The 19,479-nt window shown below is 48.6% G+C and overlaps 1 protein-coding gene and 1 non-coding gene across 5 annotated transcripts in view; both read left to right on the top strand.

The window, feature by feature from the left end:
- The window catches only part of Vps8 (vacuolar protein sorting 8), a 962,017-nt gene that overhangs the window by 764,945 nt on the left and 177,593 nt on the right, over nt 1–19,479 (top strand). The window lies entirely within an intron of this gene.
- On the top strand, nt 4,402–4,476 carry TRNAS-AGA (transfer RNA serine (anticodon AGA)). The gene has a single exon. It is a non-coding gene; the product is annotated as a tRNA-Ser (tRNA).

The raw sequence follows: 19,479 nt of genomic DNA on the forward strand, positions 1-19,479 counted from the left end.
CCGTAGTCCTCCATAAAGAAAGCAACAAAATCCCAATAAAGAAAGGTGTCAGGCGGGGAGATACAATCTCTCCAATGCTATTCACAGCGTGCTTACCGGAGGTATTCAGAGACCTGGATTGGGAAGAATTGGGGATAAGAGGTAATGGAGAATACCTTAGTAACTTGCGATTCGCTGATGATATTGCCTTGCTTAGTAACTCGGGAAACCAATTTCAATGCATGCTCACTGACCTGGAGAGGCAAAGCAGAAGAGTGGGTCCAGGGTGTCTACCAACCGGGAAAACCGGGAAAACCGGGAATTCTCAGGGAATTTGAACAGTCTGGAAAAACTCAGGGAAAACTCAGGGAATTTGTGCTTATATCAGGGAAAATTAGCTGTAACTTTATTGAAAGGGAACGAAAGTCGTGTTAATGCTGGCTCCAGTAACAGAGGAATCGCAACGAATCGTCATTGACGCCGTGTCATCGGCACGATGTATTGCCAGAGTAGTTAACGACCGATTTTCTAGACGCCCGATTTTTCGGACATGCCCGATAATTTGCACGGTTTTGCGGCACCCCCACGTACTCGATATAGTCAATGTATATTGTCCTCACTGCAGGTCTGAAATGGCATTAATCAAAGCCGCCACCGCCGCTATTTTGATTATCTCGCCGCCTCGAACCGGCACTCTCGCAGGCAGATCCGCTGGCAGCCGTCACCACCACCGCGGCAACGTTAGGCCTAGCTGCTTCTATGTTCGCTATTAAGCTTCTTGCCGAGCGGTGCCGTGTTTTTCATTGAAATAATTCGCCGCTATCACCAATGGCACCGACTCCGCCTTTGTAATCCTCGCGATTGGCCTTGAAGCTCGCAGAGCACAGTGCGTTGCGTAATGCCAGTCTCCGAAAGTTAGCCTCGCCTCGGTACCCTAGTGTTAGGCGGTGAAGCATAACAAGCGTGGGAAGGGGGCAATTGTCACGGGACACAGTATGTATTCCCTAATTACACATGCGTGCACCCCGTCTCCTGTCACAGTACAAGACCTGATATGCCTAATAAGCGTACTGGCAGGCCTTCAGAGCTTTTTCAGACGTGCCTGTGGTAATTTTAGCCCTTAAAGGCAGTTAAAGACATGCATTAATTTTATTCAGACTGCCCGTTTTTTTTTTCTTTTTTTTTTGCGGCCCCTCGTAATTCCGAAAAATGAAATGTTGACTGTACAACTGACCAAGGGGATGCTTCAGATGATCCATGTGGTGAAAGCGTGGTAGTAGGAAGATGAGAACAGAAAGGACCGACGCACTGAGGAATTAACGGGAAAGGAAGGGTGCCGCCGCCTTTTTGAAGGAGCTTGAGCTAAAAAAAACTAAGTGTTGGCTGACGCTGAGACACAGGTGTCCCTCATCCAAACCAAAATAAATTGTTTAAGCAGTGAAACCCAACACTGCGATGTTGTGTACGGGCTGAGAGTGTGTCAGGACAGTTGAGGTTGACTTCCCAGCTGCTGAGAGAGAACCTTAGTTGTGACAAAGCTCAGGTCCTCATACAGATTAACTTGCTATCAGTTGATAGAAATAGCTGATATTAAAAAAATATTTACTTATGTATGCATCTCCTTTTCATTCGTATTTGAAAATGTTCAACTCAATTTGGAATGAGCTTTACCATTTCTTTCGCTGTGCATTTTACTAACACCTTCCTTCTGTTTTCTTTTTAAATAAAATAGATATTACTCCTTACTATTCAAACTGGATTAAGTCATTTTTTTGTTTCAGCATGCTTACTAGAGAGTGACAGCATCGGGCAATGTGGTGTCAGCCTGTCTTGACATAAAACAAAGTTCTGGCTCATTCAGGGAATTTCGCAAAGGTGCTCAGGGAAAACCTGGAAAACTCAGGGAATTTGGAAATGTCAACTTGGTAGACACCCTGGGGTCTAAAAATTAACCTGCAGAAAACTATAGTAAAAGTAATGTTTAACAGTCTCGTAAGAGAACAGCATTTTACAATAAGTAGCGAGGCACTGGAAGTGGTAAGGGAATACATCTACTTAGGGCAGGTAGTGACGGCGGATCTGGATCATGAGACGGAAATAATCAGAAGAATAAGAATGGCCTGGTGTGCGTTTGGCAGGCATTCTCAGATCATGAACAGCAGGTTGCCATTATCCCTCAAGAGAAAAGTGTATAATAGCTGTGTCTTACCAGTACTCACGTCGGGAGCAGAAACCTGGACGCTTACGAAAAGGGTTCTATACTTAAATTGAGGACGACGCAACGAGCTATGGAAAGAAGAATGATAGGTGTAACGTTAAGGGATAAGAAAAGAGGAGATTGGGTGAGGGAACAAACACGAGTTAATGACTCCTAGTTGAAATCAAGAAAAAGAAATGGGCATGGGCAGGACACGTAATGAGGAGGGAAGATAACCAATGGTCATTAAGAGTTACGGAATGGATTTCAAGGGAAGGGAAGCGTAGCAGAGGGCGGCAGAAAGTTAGGTGGGCAGATGAGATTAAGAAGTTTGCAGGGACAACATGGCCACAAGTAGTACATGACTGGGGTAGTTCGAGAAGTATGGGAGAGGCCTTTGCCCTGCAGCGGGCGTAACCAGGCTGATGATGATGATGATGAAAAATGGGTTGGAGTGCATTCGGTAGACATTGTCAGATTCTGACTGGAAGCGTACCATTATCATTAAAAAGAATGGTGTACAGTCAATGCATTCTACAGGTACTGACATATGGGGCAAAAACTTGGAGACTGACAAAGAAACTTGAAAATAAGTTAAGGACCGGCCAAAGCGTGATGGAATGAAGAATGTTAGGCATAACATTAAGAGACAGGAAGAGAGTAGTGTGAATCAGAGAGCAAACAGGGATAGCCGTTATTCTAATTGACATTAAGGGACAGAAATGGAGTTGGGCTGGTCATGTAATACATATATTAGATAACCGGTGGACCATTAGGGTTACAGAACGGGTGCCAAGAGAAGTGAAACACAGTCGAGGATGGCAGAAGACTAGGTGGGATGATGAAATTAAGAAATTCGGAGGTGCTAGCTGGCATGGGTTGGCGTAGGACAGGGGTAATTGAGATCGCCTTCGTCCTGCAGTGGACGCAAAATAGGCTGATGATGATGATGGTGGTGGTGATGATAATGGTGACTAGGATGCTCCGAAGCATGTGCAGCATTATGTTTACTTGCCAAAATTTGTAAGCATTAACTGTTTGATAAAATTTCTGATACTTGAATCAACATTCGTTTCTTTTCTTTCTTTTTTTCTTGATTTGATTCAACATTCTATTCAAAATTCACTTTTTGGTATTCGCACACCTCTGTTTTCGCCTTTGGCTTCATCGCTTCCGAGAAAACTCATGAGGAACCTCCAGTACTTGAGCACATAGTTCAGGGCGTCATAAAAAGAAAACAAGCGAGTAGGGCAGACTATAAATAAAACTTTGATGTAGCAGTTCAGCGCAAACCCGCAAGGTGGAGAGAAGTAATGAATAAAGGGAAAATAAGACATCCACCCATTCGTAGCAATTGCTACAAAAGAAACCCATACGGGTTGCCCGAAAGAAAAGCCTCATAGTTGAAAAAAAATTCGGCCTGGTCCGGGACTGGAACCCGGGACCACCGCCTTTCCGGGGCAGCCGCTCTACCATCTGAGCTAACCAGGCGGCTAGCAGATGGCAGGGCAAAGTCGAATTTGTCCACAACACGAAGCAAAGGCAACAGTTTGACATAGTAGTTCTGCAGAAACCCGCAACGCAAGGTGGAGAGAAGTGATGAATAAAGGGAAAATCAGACAAATTGTCGACAAATTCGACTTCGCCCTGCCATCTGCTAGCCGCCTGGTTAGCTCAGATGGTAGAGCGGCTGCCCCGGAAAGGCGGTGGTCCCGGGTTCGAGTCCCAGACCAGGACGAATTTTTCTTCAACTGTGAGGCTTTTCTTTCGAGGAACCCGTATGGGTTTCCTTTGTAGCAATTGCTACGAATGGGTGGATGTCTGATTTTCCCTTTATTCATTACTTCTCTCCACCTTGCAGGTTTCTGCAGAACTACTACGTCAAGCTCTTGCCTTTGCTTCGTGTTGTCGACAAATTCGACTTCGCCCTGCCATCTGCTAGCCGCCTGGTTAGCTCAGATGGTAGAGCGGCTGCCCCGGAAAGGCGGTGGTCCTGGGTTCGAGTCCCGGACCAGGACGAATTTTTCTTCAAATATGAGGCTTTTCTTTCGAGGAACCCGTATGGGTTTCCTTTATAGCGATTGCTACGAATGGGTAGATGTCTGATTTTCCCTTTATTCATGACTTCTCTCCACCTTGTGGGTTTCCGCAGAACTACTACGTCAAACTCTTGCCTTTGCTTCGTGTTGTCGACAAATTCAACTTCGCCCTGCCATCTGCTAGCCGCCTGGTTAGCTCAGATGGTAGAGCGGCTGCCCCAGAAAGGCGGTGGTCCCGGGTTCGAGTCCCGGACCAGGACGAATTTTTCTTCAACTATGAGGCTTTTCTTTTGAGGAACCTGTATGGGTTTCCTTTGTAGCAATTGCTACAAACGGGTGGATGTATGATTTTCCCTTTATTTATAAATAAAACTGTTATTTGCATGCCCGTGCTCTTACAAAGTGCCTGAAATTTTTGTCTGAGTTGACAAAAACTATTGAGCATTATGGTAACAGGCAGGTGAGCAGCAGAGGGCACGCTGGACCGGTTTTTCAGATATGCATCAATGACAAATAGAACAATATCACCTATCAAACTGCAACAACACTTGTTGCAAAAGCATTGCCTGCATTAAAGCGTTGCACTGCTGAACAATGTGCAAAACCAGCATCACAGTCTTTCTAGAGCATAAATCCAGATCACAAAACGCTGCAAGCAGAGCGACAGCTGGACGACCACGAAGGTCAGATGATCCGTTTATTACAAGAGCAACAGGACTGCCAGCAGTCAACGCAGATTTCCTTTCGAGTCTGCTCTAATGCCTGTGGAGTGTGCTTGTACGTTATCAAAGCAGAAAACATGATTATTGCATCCAGACACCATTTTCTAAACAGGTCACCAATTGGTCCATTTGCTTCAAGGGACACTAATGGCAAATAATCAGTCAAGCTAAAGTGATAGATTAGTGCTGAAGAACCTCTATAGCATGAATATTATCGCAAACAGAGCCTTAATAATAGAGAAATCAAGGTAAATGCAGGACATTTTTAGAGACTCCCCTGGGACATTCAAGTACTGGCACGATGACGATAGCACTCCTCACTTAAATTCTGTCATTAGAACTCAACCACTAATTGCACAAAAAATCCTTGTATTGTATTATAAGACGAAATTAAATGCTACTTGTCCAGTTCTATTTCACTTTTAGAAAAAAAGTGCTTATTCACATAACCCTGACAAGGGCACGGGCGGTCGAAGGGTTTCGTTTTCACTCGACTCCACGCTGCCCGCTCTTTGCCGTTTCAGTAGCTATCGTGTAGTGCTGCGCTGGTTTTGCTGGCTTGCGAAACTCGCACAAACTGCTACTAGCGAAGAATTTAACTTCCACGTGATGATGCGGGATGCCCGAACAGTCTACGCCTCTTGAGCAAAAAGCAGCTGTAGCGGTGAATCCGCATAAGATGTTCATTGGATCGCCAGCCGTTTGTGCACATGCTCGAGTAAGAGCGGGCACGAGAGAGAAAATCTGGGAGCTTTTGCTCCTTGAGTATATGACTGCCTAGGCACTACGGAGGAGGTTTCTTAGCGCGTGTTGTAGGCATTGGTCCCTAGGCGTGCTGACATTGCGGAGTGGGATCAAGTTTGTTTACGCTAGGACAGGCGTGATAAAATACGTGAAGCAGGGGGCACTGACGCCCGATTTGGCGACCGCTTTGTCGGACAGACTGTCTCACTCCTGTGGCGCTCGTGCAGTTGGCGGCTAGACGTAATTATATTTCATCAATGCTGTTTTTTACTCATTGTAACAATGTGTCATTATTTCACATTATCGGCGGCACCTCCAGGACACCACAGCGGCAATGGGGGCACCGAAGCTAGAACCCGTACTGGTTCGTGGGTTGGGGCTCGCCAAGGCCTGTGCATGCCAGGGGTGTATAAGATCAGCTGTCCACTATCGTGGACAGTCAATTTTTTATGCGAACACCTCCTAAGACACTTCAGTCTCCGCAGCCGCAACCCACGGGCCGCCCTGCTTCCAGCTTTGATCGCCCCGCTACCACTTTGGTGCCCTGGAGATCCTGCACCACCTGCTAACCTCAGGTGCTCTCCTGAGGCCTCCATTTGCCGGTTACATGTGCCCTCCTGGAGCAGTGCTTGTAAAGAATCCAATCTATCGTCGTGACGAAAAAAGCAACCCGCGACTTATGCAACACCAGTCAGAAACTTGCCCCTTCAGAGACAGCGCTCACCAAATGGAGCATCCGTTCCCACTGCCTCAACGCGCGGGCAGCCAGCAGCGGTGTGTAAACAAACTCGACCGCACTCCGCAATGCTGGCATGTCTAGGGAACAAACACATACAACCCGAGCTAAGAAACCTCCTCCGTAGGGCCTAGGCAGAGTCCTATATTCAAAGAGCAAAAGCCCTCAGATTTTCTCTCTCGTGTCTGTGCACTAACAGCTGGCGATCCCTTAAATGAACGTCTCGTCAAATACGCCACTTAATCCGGACTCTGTACCGCCGTCTGTCGGGCGCCGTTTTGCTCACTGACGATAGCAAGGGGTGGCGATGGCGTATGCAACGTCACCACTCCCCCAGTTCAGTGGCGGGAGATTTGAAATGTGATAAAGGTATTCGGACCCTTCAGATGCAATTTTCTCGTAAACTAAATATTTTCTTGGCACGAAACAAGCGTTGCGAGGTATTTAAACAGTCCACGTCGACTTCACATTTGCCTTTAGTGTCCTTTTAAACTATATATTGTTATGCTGGCATGGCAAAGGGTTTGGCAGAACTCTTGGGCTACGTCCTCACTTGTTTGTTGCTTCTCGTGCACACGAGTAAGTGAGTTGACCAGGTTGAGTTAAACTGCTGGGTGGCACAAAATACAATGCAGAGATTTGTTCCAGCTGTGGGTTCTCACCCGTGCTCTTGGGACAAAGGAACAACAACACAGTGGTGTAAACAATCACAAGGGCATTTATTGCACCTTTCATAGACTAATGCCTGCTAGCCAAGTAGCTATCCACAAAACATGCCGATGAGCGCACAACAAATCACTGAAGTCCGGCTCACCGCGACCACATAGCGAGCGAATATCTTCGCCCCATGCTGGACACCAACACCTGGTCGTTCGCACGTATGGTCACGCAAGCATTGGCACGTTCAAACAATTGCGTTCGTCCTATCTGGTATGGGCCTCGCAAGAGGGTCGCTGATCCACGCAGACGCATGGATCGGGTGTATGCGCAAAACGTCCACACCGCTTGCCGATCCCGAGCCAAAGAGGAAGAAAGAGCCTTCTCCTTTTTGCCCCCAAGTAACCTTGCCGTTAGGTGGCGCTAGCAGAGCCACACTTGCGCCATCTCTCGCAATGCGCTTCAACCACACCGACTGCCACGAGCACCAGGCCACGTGGTGAAGCCAGATTACAGGAGATTGGAGCTAAGCGGGAAAACAACATAGGGGGGGACGCGTGAGAGTCGCGCATCACCACATCCCCCCACCCCTATGGGAGGTGGGGCTAGTCAAGCTGCATGAGCGCAGCTTTTTTACCACTTTCCACGCCACAACTGTTCTGTGTAAAACACACTGTACTGTTTGTGGTGAAAAATAAACTTCAACTTCAACCTTAAATCACCACATATTCCGGCGAAACATGTCACACAGTCTAACATCAATGCATGCTTCACGAACAAGGTAGTATATGCAACCGTAGTCGCACCGAGGAAATGTCCACACCACAGGCGGAAAGTTTTCATTTATCCCAGGGGGGGCTCAACCAGCTTTCCTAACCTCATATATATATATATATATATATATATATATATTTTTTTTTCTTGCACCTAAAGAAACTTCGTGCCAGCTCGAAGCATTGCTCACTGAAGTGTGCCTTTTATGAGAATTTACAAGACCTCATAGTAAGAGACTGATCAATTTCACAGCCTGAGTCCTCTCCCACCAACAAGAATCTGGCATCTCTCAGTGGTGTAATCTTCCTTCGTGTAATTGTCATATACTTTGCTATCACTAATACTGCTTCGCCTTTCCGGCAAAACTACAGCCTCTCTCTGCCCTTTGTTTTCTTTTTCTGTGAGTTCGAGTATAAGCGCTCCTTCGCATGACTGCTGTTGATTCTGATTTCGTGTGAATCCGGCATGGCCTCATTTCGGTTACTAACTGAATTATACAGGGTGCCCCAACTATCATGCACCAAGACTTAAATTAAGAGCAGTTGCGTTACTCGTAGAAAACCTAGTGCATATTGTTTCCAGTACAGTGGAGTAGCCGCCAGTAATCCTTTTGTTCCTGAAATTTAATTCAATTGCAATAAATTATTCAATTCAAGAAGTACTGTCCTAATTATTAAAGTGTCAATGAGGCATTTGTAGGCACCTCCAGGCACCCCAAAAGGACATTTAACTGCTGTGTTTTCAGCGACATACTATTTGCATGCAATGTTTTCCAACTTGCAAACGAACTTCACGAAATATAAGAAATACAACGTGACTGCACTCCCACCCGCATCATGAAGCATCGCCCTCAAATATGCTTATTGAAAGGAACTGCATTGCCTGTTCCAAACCCGAAGAGACAGCGCATCCCCTTTGATTATGGTACAGGAGAAGCACCAGCAGCAGGTTTCGCAACTTCGCATCTATTCCTTCCTATCTATTTCACACTTACTATCCGTCTCTCAAGGCCGACTGATCCCATTGATAACAAAAGCCCATTGATAACGCGGCCGAAGCGCCACGCTGACCATCCATGAAACACGAAAAGCAATCCCGGCTTTGCTCGCACCGCATCGACCGAGTGTGCGTGCAGCTATATTTCACGCCAGAAATTTCCGTCGGACCAAAGCCAAATTAAAGTGACGGGTTTAGTTTTTATGAGAGTGTTTATGTGCTGAAAAAACAGGGTCATGGGAAAAAATGAAAGCGAAATAAACTGACTGGGGAAGCAACCCATGTGTAGAGAAAAGGCAAAATCGATGCGTTCAAGAAAGTAAATATAGCACTTCTAAATGAGCCGAATTGGCAATAGGGATGCCTACACAAAAACAAACAAACGAAAATACACCAAATATTAGCGTGCACTTTTTATCTATGAATTCGTAAGCACCGTTGAACACCAGTTGCTGCATAGAGGACATGTTGCTTTTGCAGCTACGTTGTACTGAGTCCGCTTTGTCACACCTTCAGTGGCTTTCTCGGTGTCCGACGCTGGAATTCGATGGCAGACATCCGTTATTCATGCCTTGAACTAACCTGACGTCCGTCTCGATCATGTAAGCACGATCTTTCACTAACCTCAAAGAAATCTAGGTGGAGAGAGCTTAGGTGACCTGTCCGGCCAATTTACAGGCCCATGCCTTCCTATCCGTTCTGCATGAAAAGTCGCATCCAGCCACTTTCGTGCTCAGCTGCTGCTGTGTGCTGGTGCCCCACTTTGCTGATACCACAGAAACGGAAGACATGATAGCGGGACTTCACTGAGAAACCCATCCACCACTCCTTCAAGGATTTCGTCCACCTAATGCTGTCCAGTCAGTGTGTGATTGAAGAAGATGGGATCGATCATAGCACCGGCGTAAATTTAGAGAAAGACATGGTGACTGGGACGAAACAAAACGCACCTTTAAACATTTGTGTTTAATTCGCTTTTGGGGTGATAGGTATTATGGGAAAAAAAAAAGAACCATTTGGCACTTTATCTATGCTAAGGCAACAGCTATTACAGCTTGTTTCCAACACCAAACGCGACGTGTTACGTCGACCGAGGCACAGCAGATAAGGCACAAGCTCGATCACAATGTTTTACAGTAAAGCTGTATATGGCTAGCCGATTTGTCTGTTCATCCATCCATTGCCTGTACGTCGAAAACTCCTCAGGTGCAACCCCATGCAAATGCACGGAAAACAAAAACAAAAACGAAAGGCACGCGATTGGCTGCGCCAGTAGTGACGTCGTTTCTCTCTGTCACAGCCGAGCGGGCACGCAGCAGTTTCTCTCCGGCTACATAAATGGGTAGGCCACGCGTCATACATACTCCTGAGGAGCAGGCAGCTTTTGATTACCAATGCTGCGAACCGGAGGAGGGGGGGAGTAGGTGGGGGGGCTCAGCGCCCTCTGGAAAAGTCCGGAGAAACTCTGGAGCTGAGTGCGGCGGGGGCTCCAGGGCCCACTCGAGCCCTGGAGCCCCCACCGCTCTTGGCTTCTACAGTCCACACGCTGTCCATAACATGCGAGCTGACATTGTCCTTGGGGTACACCGCTGGTGTCCGTTGGTCACAGCAGCAGCTCTGCAGGCTTGATGGCATGATTCCAGGCCAGGACTCTGGAAATGGCGACGCAGTAGTCGGTACGAGCCAGCGTCGCTCACACCGATGCGCCCTGTTGGCAAGAGCCGCAGTAGCTGTTGGTGACCGCTGGCTCTTTTCTCTGCCGCGTGAGGGTTGCGAGCTGGATACAGGCGGAAGCCGAAGTTGCTGCGCCAAACTGGCCTCAGGGTGGCTCAATAGTAGTCCACGGCAGCAGCACAGACGACATGCAGGTGACACCAAACCAGGCGTGACTCCGCTTACACTGCATACACTCAACACACTCGGCAAACACTAAAGTAGTGCAAGGGAGAGGAAAGCTGCATGCGCATCGCCCACTTTGTACGATGTTCAATTCAGGTAGCAGAAGATTAGGTGGCTACTCAGATGCTAAGTTCACATGAACAAAGCTCACTTTCTTGAGTCAAACGAGTAATTTAAACTCATGCGAGGCTAACTAGAATGAGGGAAGCAAAGTACGACACTTCAACGCCACAGACCACCAGGTTGTATCCCTCCACTTGCGACAGGCATTCGTAAAGCCTTAGGCCTAGAGCGTCGCTACCCTGACAACACCCGGCATCCAAAAAACAACACCCAAAATGGGCGCAATACAGGCACGAGACGTCAGCTCTGTGAGGTGGTCCTACCCCGCTCTGTGCACACATCATCCGAGTTGATGGTGCCCACCGTCCCAGATGGTGTCGAAGCACCCGGTGCCAGGCTGCAATGCCAGTCAGCCCGTAGCAGCACCCGTGGCCACCCGGCTCCCAAAGCCGCAGCTTCATCAGAGTCAAAGAGATAGAAGAAGCTATTTACATAAGAAATTCAGACCATCCACGAGGCTTCCGTACTCACTCGCTTCGGTTTTTCCAATGCTCCGCGGGCACTAGGCGTCACTTTCCCGGGATGTAGACCACAGGACTCTCATACTGAGGAATGTCATAAAAAAAAAAAAAACATGCGATAATGCTTAGCATGTTGAAAAGACTCGCACAACAGCCACCGTCGCCTTGCTCAAGAAATCACTCAATCAATCGTTGACGCTAGCGATCAAAGTCCATGCTAGCCCTACGCTTCGGTTCAAACAAAGGTGTCGAACAAAGCGAAACTGTTAAAACTATCGTCCGATGCCCCAAGAGGCCCCACGTTGGGCGCCAGATGTGGGTTCTCACCCGTGCTCTTGGGACAAAGGAACGACAACACAGTGGTGCAAACAATCACAAGGGCATTTATTGCACCTTTCATAGACTAATGCCTGCTAGCCGAGTTGCTATCCACAAAACATGCTGATGAGCGCACGACAAATCACTGAAGTCCGGCTCACTGCGACCGCATAGCGAGCGAATATGTTCGCCCTATGCCGGACACCAACACCTGGTCGTTCGCGCGTACGATCACACGAACAGTGGTGCGTTCGAACAACAGTGTTCGTCCATTCTGGTATAGATGTCCGCACGCCAAGTTTCATCCTAGACGGCAGCGCTCGTTACTCCCCGGGCGTAAAGATTTCACCTCCCACGGGTGTACATTTCCGCCACTTCGCTTCAAGGTCGCGCCCGCACATAGCTCGCGTTGCGCGTGAAACGTCTCTTGTTTGCGACGGCGCCTCTTCAGATTACTGGAAATTATTATTGTGTTGTCAACTTTAACAACAGCAATGTAAACATTAAAGGATTCATGTCACCAGTGAAATTCTGCCGATTCACAAGAAAATGGTACGAAAAAAAGCAGACAGACATGAATTACTGCGGTGCGCTGAACAAAGTAAACAACTGGCAAACGAAGTGATCTCGTTCATTGATCACTCACGAGTTTATGATGGTTTTGACATGTAATCCACATGAATTTCATGATTACTGGGCATATAATTCTTTTATTTGTGATGAAGAAGACGCATTTGCGGCACAGCCGCATCGCCAACACACGGCTCGGCTCGCGCTGTTGATTGCTGGCCTCTATTTTGGATAGTGATTCGGACTGTCTCACCATTCCCAGTCGCTGTACCTTTGCATAAGGAGCCGCAAAGAAATCTCTTCTCAATTGGTGAAGGTGCTGGGAGGCAAACCCCATCACTTGAAACCCTGGAGCTGCGATCAAGAACACTACCGCCCGCTATGACCGGCTGCTCATCCCAAACAGCGCCGACGCCACAGTCCGTCACCTGCACGGTCGTTTCACGACAACGGGACCCCAAGATCTTCAGCAGTGCAGATGGCGAAGACATAGAAGACTTGTTTGCGTCATACGATCGGGTGAGCGTGCACAAGTGGGATGATCCAGCGAAGTTAACCCACATCATCTTTTATCTGGCTGGTGTTGGCCAACTCTGGTTTCACAACCACGAAAGTGACGTACCCACATGGTCAGTCTTCAAGACAACCTTTACGAAAGTGTTCGGCCGACCCGCTGTTCGCAAGCTGCGCGCTGAACGACGCTTGCGCACCCGAGCACAGCAGACGGCAGAAACGTTCACGAGCTACATTGAAGACGTCGTGGACTTTTGCAAATGAGTCAACGCCGCCATGCCCCAAAGCTGAGCGAATTCACCATATACTGAAAGTCATCAATGACGGCGCATTCCATGCTCCTAGCCAGGAATCCATGCACTGTTTCCGAAGTTGTCAGCCTATGCCAAAGTTATGATGAGTTAAGGAAGCAATGCGCTTCGACTCGGCGTGCTCCGGGAAGCAACAACTCGTGGGCGAGCCTTGACAACATGTACAACCCATCCTCATTCTTTCAGAGGTTCAAGGAATTCGTGCGTGAGGAAGTTGCCTGCCAACTTTCTTTAGTTCCCTTCACTCAGAAGCCCACCTTCTGTCTTCCAAACACGCTCTGCACCCTTATTTCTGAAGAGGTCGCTTAAGTTGTCCTTTCCGCACATCATCAACCACCTGCTGCCGCAAATCTCAACTCTGCGCTGGCAGTGCAGCCTGTCGCCATGCCTCTCACCTATGCACCTGCCAGTCCTGCCTGTGGCCGCGCCTCTTGCGTATGCGCAGGCAGTACGCATGCAGGCCTCTACTGGCGTCTTTCTCAATTCAGTCCCAACCTGTCCCACCGGAAGCCCATGCTGTATCTTGGACTGCACCGAGAGCTAATCCTTGGAGGATGCCTGACAATTGTCCCATCTGTTATTCTTGCTGCACTTTCGGACATGTCGCCTGATATTGCCGCCATCGCCCTCAAGCGTTCGGCGACGCCTCTCGGCCCTTTCAGTACGGCAGCCAGCCCTTTCACCAATATGCCACTCCTTCCCCCCAACCGTGTGCTCGTGCTGACCTCCCAGAATTTCCATTGCAGCGCTCGCTCTCCCCAGTGTGTCGGCGACTCGCACCATCTGACCAAGAAAACTGAATGTCGCAGTTCAAGAGGCAAGAACTGCGCCCCCTTTGAACTGTCTAGGTCCTCGCACCTGACCTGCTAACACGGTTGAAATTTCTGTAAAAGGTTTTCCTGCATTCGCTCTTGTGGATACCGGCGCAGCTGTTTCTGTGATAGCTGCCAAACTGTGCCATTCACTGCGTAAGGTGACCACGCTGCTTTCTGGACTGTCGCTTCGTACGACCAGCACTCTGCACGCAGCCTGTACTCTACGTATGCTTATTCACGGCATTATTTATATCGTTGAGTGTATTGTTCTTCCCGCCTGCTGCATGACGTCATCCTTGGAGAGGACTTCTTATCCCGTCATAAAGCTGTGATCGGCAGCGCACGCGCCGAAGTTGAATTTTCCCCTCTGTGTGACGCGCCATCGCACGAAGATCAGGATCGCCCTTCTAAACTTACCATGCGCGAGGACATGCACAGATATTTCACCTGGCTCCTTCACCCTCGTACCCGTCTTGCAATTTCATCACTGATGCAACGGTCCTCTTCACAGCGTCCGACGTCTTCATGAACCGTAAGTCTATCGCACTACCCTTCATAACGCTTGACGTTGCCGGCAGCTACGCAATATATACTTCTACAATCCCCTTTGTGCGCCTATTACGTTGCTCGTTGATGAATGCCTTGGCTTCGTGTAACTCCTCGTCTCGTCTTTGGTTGACATCCCCGGACACTCTTTTGATGTGTGAGATTCTCACCCATGCTCTTGGGACAAAGGAATGACAACACAGTAGTGCAAACAATCACAAGGGCATTTATTGCACCTTTCATAGACCATGCAATGCCTGCTAGCCGAGTTGCTATCCACAAAACATGCCGATGGGGGCGCAACGAATCGACGAAGACGGATGCACCGTAACCGGATAGCGAGCGAATATGTTTGCCCCATGCTGGACACCACCGCCTGGTCATTCACGCGAACGGTGGTCACGCAAACGCTGGCATGTTCAAACGAGGCCTCGCGAGATGGTCTCGCAGAAGCATGGATCGGCGCACGCGCGGAACGTTCGCGCTGCTTAACGATCCTGAGCCAAAGAGGAAGCGCCTTCTCCTTTTCGCGCTAAGTAACCTCACTGTTAGTTGGCGTTAGCAGAGCCACACTCGCGCCATCTCTCGCGATGCGCTTCAACCACACCGACTGCCGCGGACATCAAGCCACGCGGCGAAGCCGGATTACAGGAGACGGGAGCTATGCGGGAAAACAACATATCAGGGGACGCATGTGAGTCACGCATCCCCATAAATGTCGACTCCGGCCAACCATCTTCGATTTCCGTGGTGACACCACCCTCTCCTCTTGGTCCCTTGCATGTGAGTCCGCCTTTGCTATGCTGCGTCGTCTTCTCATCTCTCCACCTATTTTTCACCATTTTGACCCGTCAGCTGCAACTGAGGTACGTACAGAGGCCAGCGGGGTCGGTCTTGGTGCTATCCTCGCCCAACGAAAGCCCAGCTACCCCTAATACGTAGTCACCTATGCGAGTCACATGCTGACAAAGCCTGAGTCCAATTACAGCGTGACCGAAAAGAAGTTCTTGGCTTTGGCATGGGCACTTGGCAAGTTCCGACCATACCTGTACGGGCGCCAATTCGACTTGGTCACAGGTCACCACGCGCTTTGTTGGATCGCCAACTTGAAAGATTCAACTGCCACGTAGGCCGTTGGGCACTACACATCCAGGAGTACAATATTCGCGTCATATACCGCAGCGGGCGCACACACTCAGATGCAGATGCCCTGTCTCGTTCACCTTTACCTCCAGACTCGACCTGCGGAACAACTTCCGCACACTCTGTGTCATCTCTCGACATGGAATCCTTTACCACCGCACAACATCATGACCCAAGGGTCGCTTCTCTTTTCGACTATCTATATGGATCATCGACCACCCCTGTATCTTGAACCCTCTGACGCCAAGCAGTTCATTTCGCCATTTGTGACCAGCTGCTCCACCGACGCAATTACGCTCCTGAAGGCCGTCGGTGGCTTCTGGTGATTCCTCGCAGCTTAAGGTCACAAATCTGTGGTCTTTCCACAACGATCCTCAGTGTGGCCACGCCGGAGTTTTCAAGACGTACGAACGAATTTGCCATTGCGACTACTGGTGCGGCATGTAAAATTTTGTACAAAAGTTCGTTCGGTGCTGTCTTGACTGTCCATGCGGCAAATCGGCACCTTTGCGCCCGTCTGATGCCTGGCAATCGCTCCCATGCCCTGCCACACCCTTCGATCTCATCGGCATCGACCTATACGACCTGCTTCCTATGATAACAGATGGCAATCGGTGGATCATAGTTGCTGTTGACCATTTGACACGCTATGCCGAAACTGCTGCTTTACGAAGTGCTACAGTGTGGGATGTAGCCTCTTTCGTGCTTTATTGCTTCATCCTTCGACACAGCGCACTTCGAGAACTCCTCAGCGATCGAGGTGGCGCCTCCTTCTCTGAAGTCATCAAAGGTTTGCCTTCGGAATGCCACATTATCCATCGGACAAGCACGGCATATCGTATGCAGACTAATGGGCTCACAGAGTGATTTAACTGCACACTTGGTGATATGCTCTCGATGTGCGTGGCATCTGATTATGGTAACTGGGACTGCATCCTTCCATTCATCACGTTCGCATACAAAACAGCGATCTCGGCCACTATGGGATTTCCACCTTCCTTCCTCCTGTGTGGCTTGCGAGCCTTCGCATACCATCGACATGCTCCTTTCGTACCGTTCTGGCGCCTCCGAGTGTCTACCTGTGTCTGACGTCGCCCGACAAGCCGAAGAATGCCGTCAGCTAGCGCGCTCCTTTACGGTAGAGCAACAGCAGTGCCAGAAAGAACACCGCACCGACTCGCTTCCAAACACCTCCTACGCTCCAGGCATTCTTGTGTGGCTGTCTGTCCCTTTCCAAATGCCGGGGCTTTCCTTGAAACTCATCGCAAAATTCGAAGGGCTTACCGAGTCTTAGAGCGAACATCCCCGGTGAATTTTCTCATTGAGCCACTGTCACCACCTGACGACTTGCGCTGGCTTGGACATGATATTGTTCACATCTCGCGTTTCAAGCCCTACCACGACCCTCTGCCTCCCAATTCTTAAGGCGCCAGGATGGCTCTTTGTCCAGGGGGAGAGTGTGAAGAAGAAGACGCATCTCTCTCGGCACAGCCGCATCGCCACTGCGCGGCGCGGCTTGCGGTGTTGATTGCTGGCGTCATTTTTGGACAGTGCTTTGGGCTGTCTCGCCATTCCCAGTCACTGTGCCTTTGCGTAAGGAGGTGCAAGTAGACCTCTTCTCATATTCAAATAAAAACTTTCAGTTAGATCAGCGCTTGTCCTATCTTCTTTCTCGTGTTTAGTTTGTGTGTACGCTGCCCAAGAATGGGAACCACTTTTGTTGCATGCGCTAGCAGTGGCTGGAGTTCATGCGTGCCGTGAAATTGAATATGTGCACGATGCATTGAACATGACCAGAGTTCATGACTACTGCACCGATCAATCAAGTTAATGAATGATACATGCCCATGTCTTCGTCGTGCCGTCATTGATGAAGCAGAAATGATTACTAATACTTTCAACTTCCGTCTCTTGACCACTGTTGAAAAATGTCCAAGCTATTTACGTTGCTGCCTCTATTCTAATTGGGGCGAGGACTTATGGAGTCGCCATCTGTCGGAAGCGCCTCCCTTACGTAGTATGAGGGATCACGCGGCACACTCCTCATACGTTTCGCCTACGGCGCTCAATAAGAACACCACGCGGCAACCCTCCTGTACATTTATGTAAGTACTCTCAAAACGGGGGAAGTTTTTGACTGTCGATATAATAATCTTGGGCAAACTGAAAGCACAGAATCGTTCACAGATGCTATCTCATTACCGAATACGTACAGTGAACACGAATGCGCACGGTCGCCGCGATGGAATCTCCTGAACCGGCTTCTTGCGTGAAAGGTAGGCAAATTCTGAGAGTAAACTATGTGAAATATGTTGTTATAGTGGGCTGTCTGTATAACCAAATGGAGCATAACAGAATGAACCTCAATGCAGCGATCGCACGGGTTGGCAGCAACACCGTCTGCGCGTCTGCATACATGTCCGCACACAATGTTTTGCTTTCGCTGTGAGTGCGTTTTCGCACCGTGCCGTGAGCTTTAGGCCGCAGTATATGAGCATTTGACAATACACTATCAACCATTGTTGCATGGACGCTATCAGAACTCTTCAAAAATAATTTCGCTATAGAGACTTCGACTTCGATGCTTCGCTTCGACTTCGACTTCGACGGAGCGTGTGATGTGCCATCACGATGATTCAATCTTTTTTTTCTTATAAATTCTTGGACATTTCAATATTATTTCTCAAGTTGTATCGCACTGTATATTTATCGGTCTTCTCAGCATACGATTTCCCTCTGCTTCTTTTTCGTAATCCAGCGCCTTGATTCATGACCATATGCCATGCCTTTTTTTTAAGTGCGTTTTAGCGCTCCCTTTTCGTTCCAGTGAGCTTGCCAGTATCTAGCATCAACAAGTTCATAGACCAAACCGTTATGACATTAGCCGTGTAGCGAGCGCGGGCGAGCGTATCAGTGCGCGTTTTCTGCTACTCACTGAACATCGCAGTCCCGGCGTCATAGCAGAAATCTTCCTCGCGTCTGTCCTTGCTGCATACCCGAGTTGTAGCCTGTTTGCCAGTTCTAAGTTTCGTGAGCCAAGCTTCACGCAGCTCCTTGTCCTGCGGATACGTGTGAATAAGGCTGACACCGGGCTCCGTTGCACACCCAGCAGTAGCCTACCATGCTGCATGCCTCCAAAGTCAGCCACTACCTATTACCGTATTTACTTGCATAATGATCACATTTTTTTCCCCAAAAAATTAACGCAAATTCAAGGGTGCTATCATCACGCAAGTTAAATTTCCCGCAAAAAAAAAAAATTTCATCCCGCATTTACTGCGGGGTGGCAACAGGTCAAGCAGGCGGCTACCGCTGTACTGGTGCGGGACACCAAAACAAAAATGGCAGCCGGCGGAGCAAGTCGACCGCAATTTTTTTTTGTTCTCGTGAGTACATTACGCGCATTGAAACAGTTTCTTCCATATCAGTAATGAGTAATATGATTAATATCGGCAAGTTTGCGACAATAACATAGCCATGTCCACTTTGAGGGGACAGAAACAGAGATGGACGCGCTTAGCTGCCTATGACATAAAAACACATGACGGGCACGCTGCGAAAACTGCGGCATTTGTCTTTGCTACTATTCTAATACGGCATGTTTCCGCTAGAGGTGGGTGAATATCTTAGCTGTGTTGCAAGTGTCGGCGTATGAATAGGGTACACTTCTAACGTATCAGTGTAAACGTGGCCACTATCGTTGCCGCTTGCGATTTGTTGCGTGCCCACGAGTGCAGACGAGAAGAATCGAAAGGCGCCTTTTTTGTCGTTGTTGTTGGCCAAAACCATTATGAAGCCTACAAGTAATAAAGCTTAAGAATATTTGGTGTGTGCAGACTGCTTGGTATGTCTTCAAGAGTCGTTCGCGTAGCATTTGACAGCATTCGACAAATGGTAAGCGCGATCATCATTAGCTAGATTAGGCACATGACATAT

Source organism: Dermacentor albipictus, chromosome 1, assembly GCF_038994185.2.
Source record: "Dermacentor albipictus isolate Rhodes 1998 colony chromosome 1, USDA_Dalb.pri_finalv2, whole genome shotgun sequence".
In the NCBI taxonomy this organism is placed as follows: Eukaryota; Metazoa; Arthropoda; class Arachnida; order Ixodida; family Ixodidae; genus Dermacentor; species Dermacentor albipictus.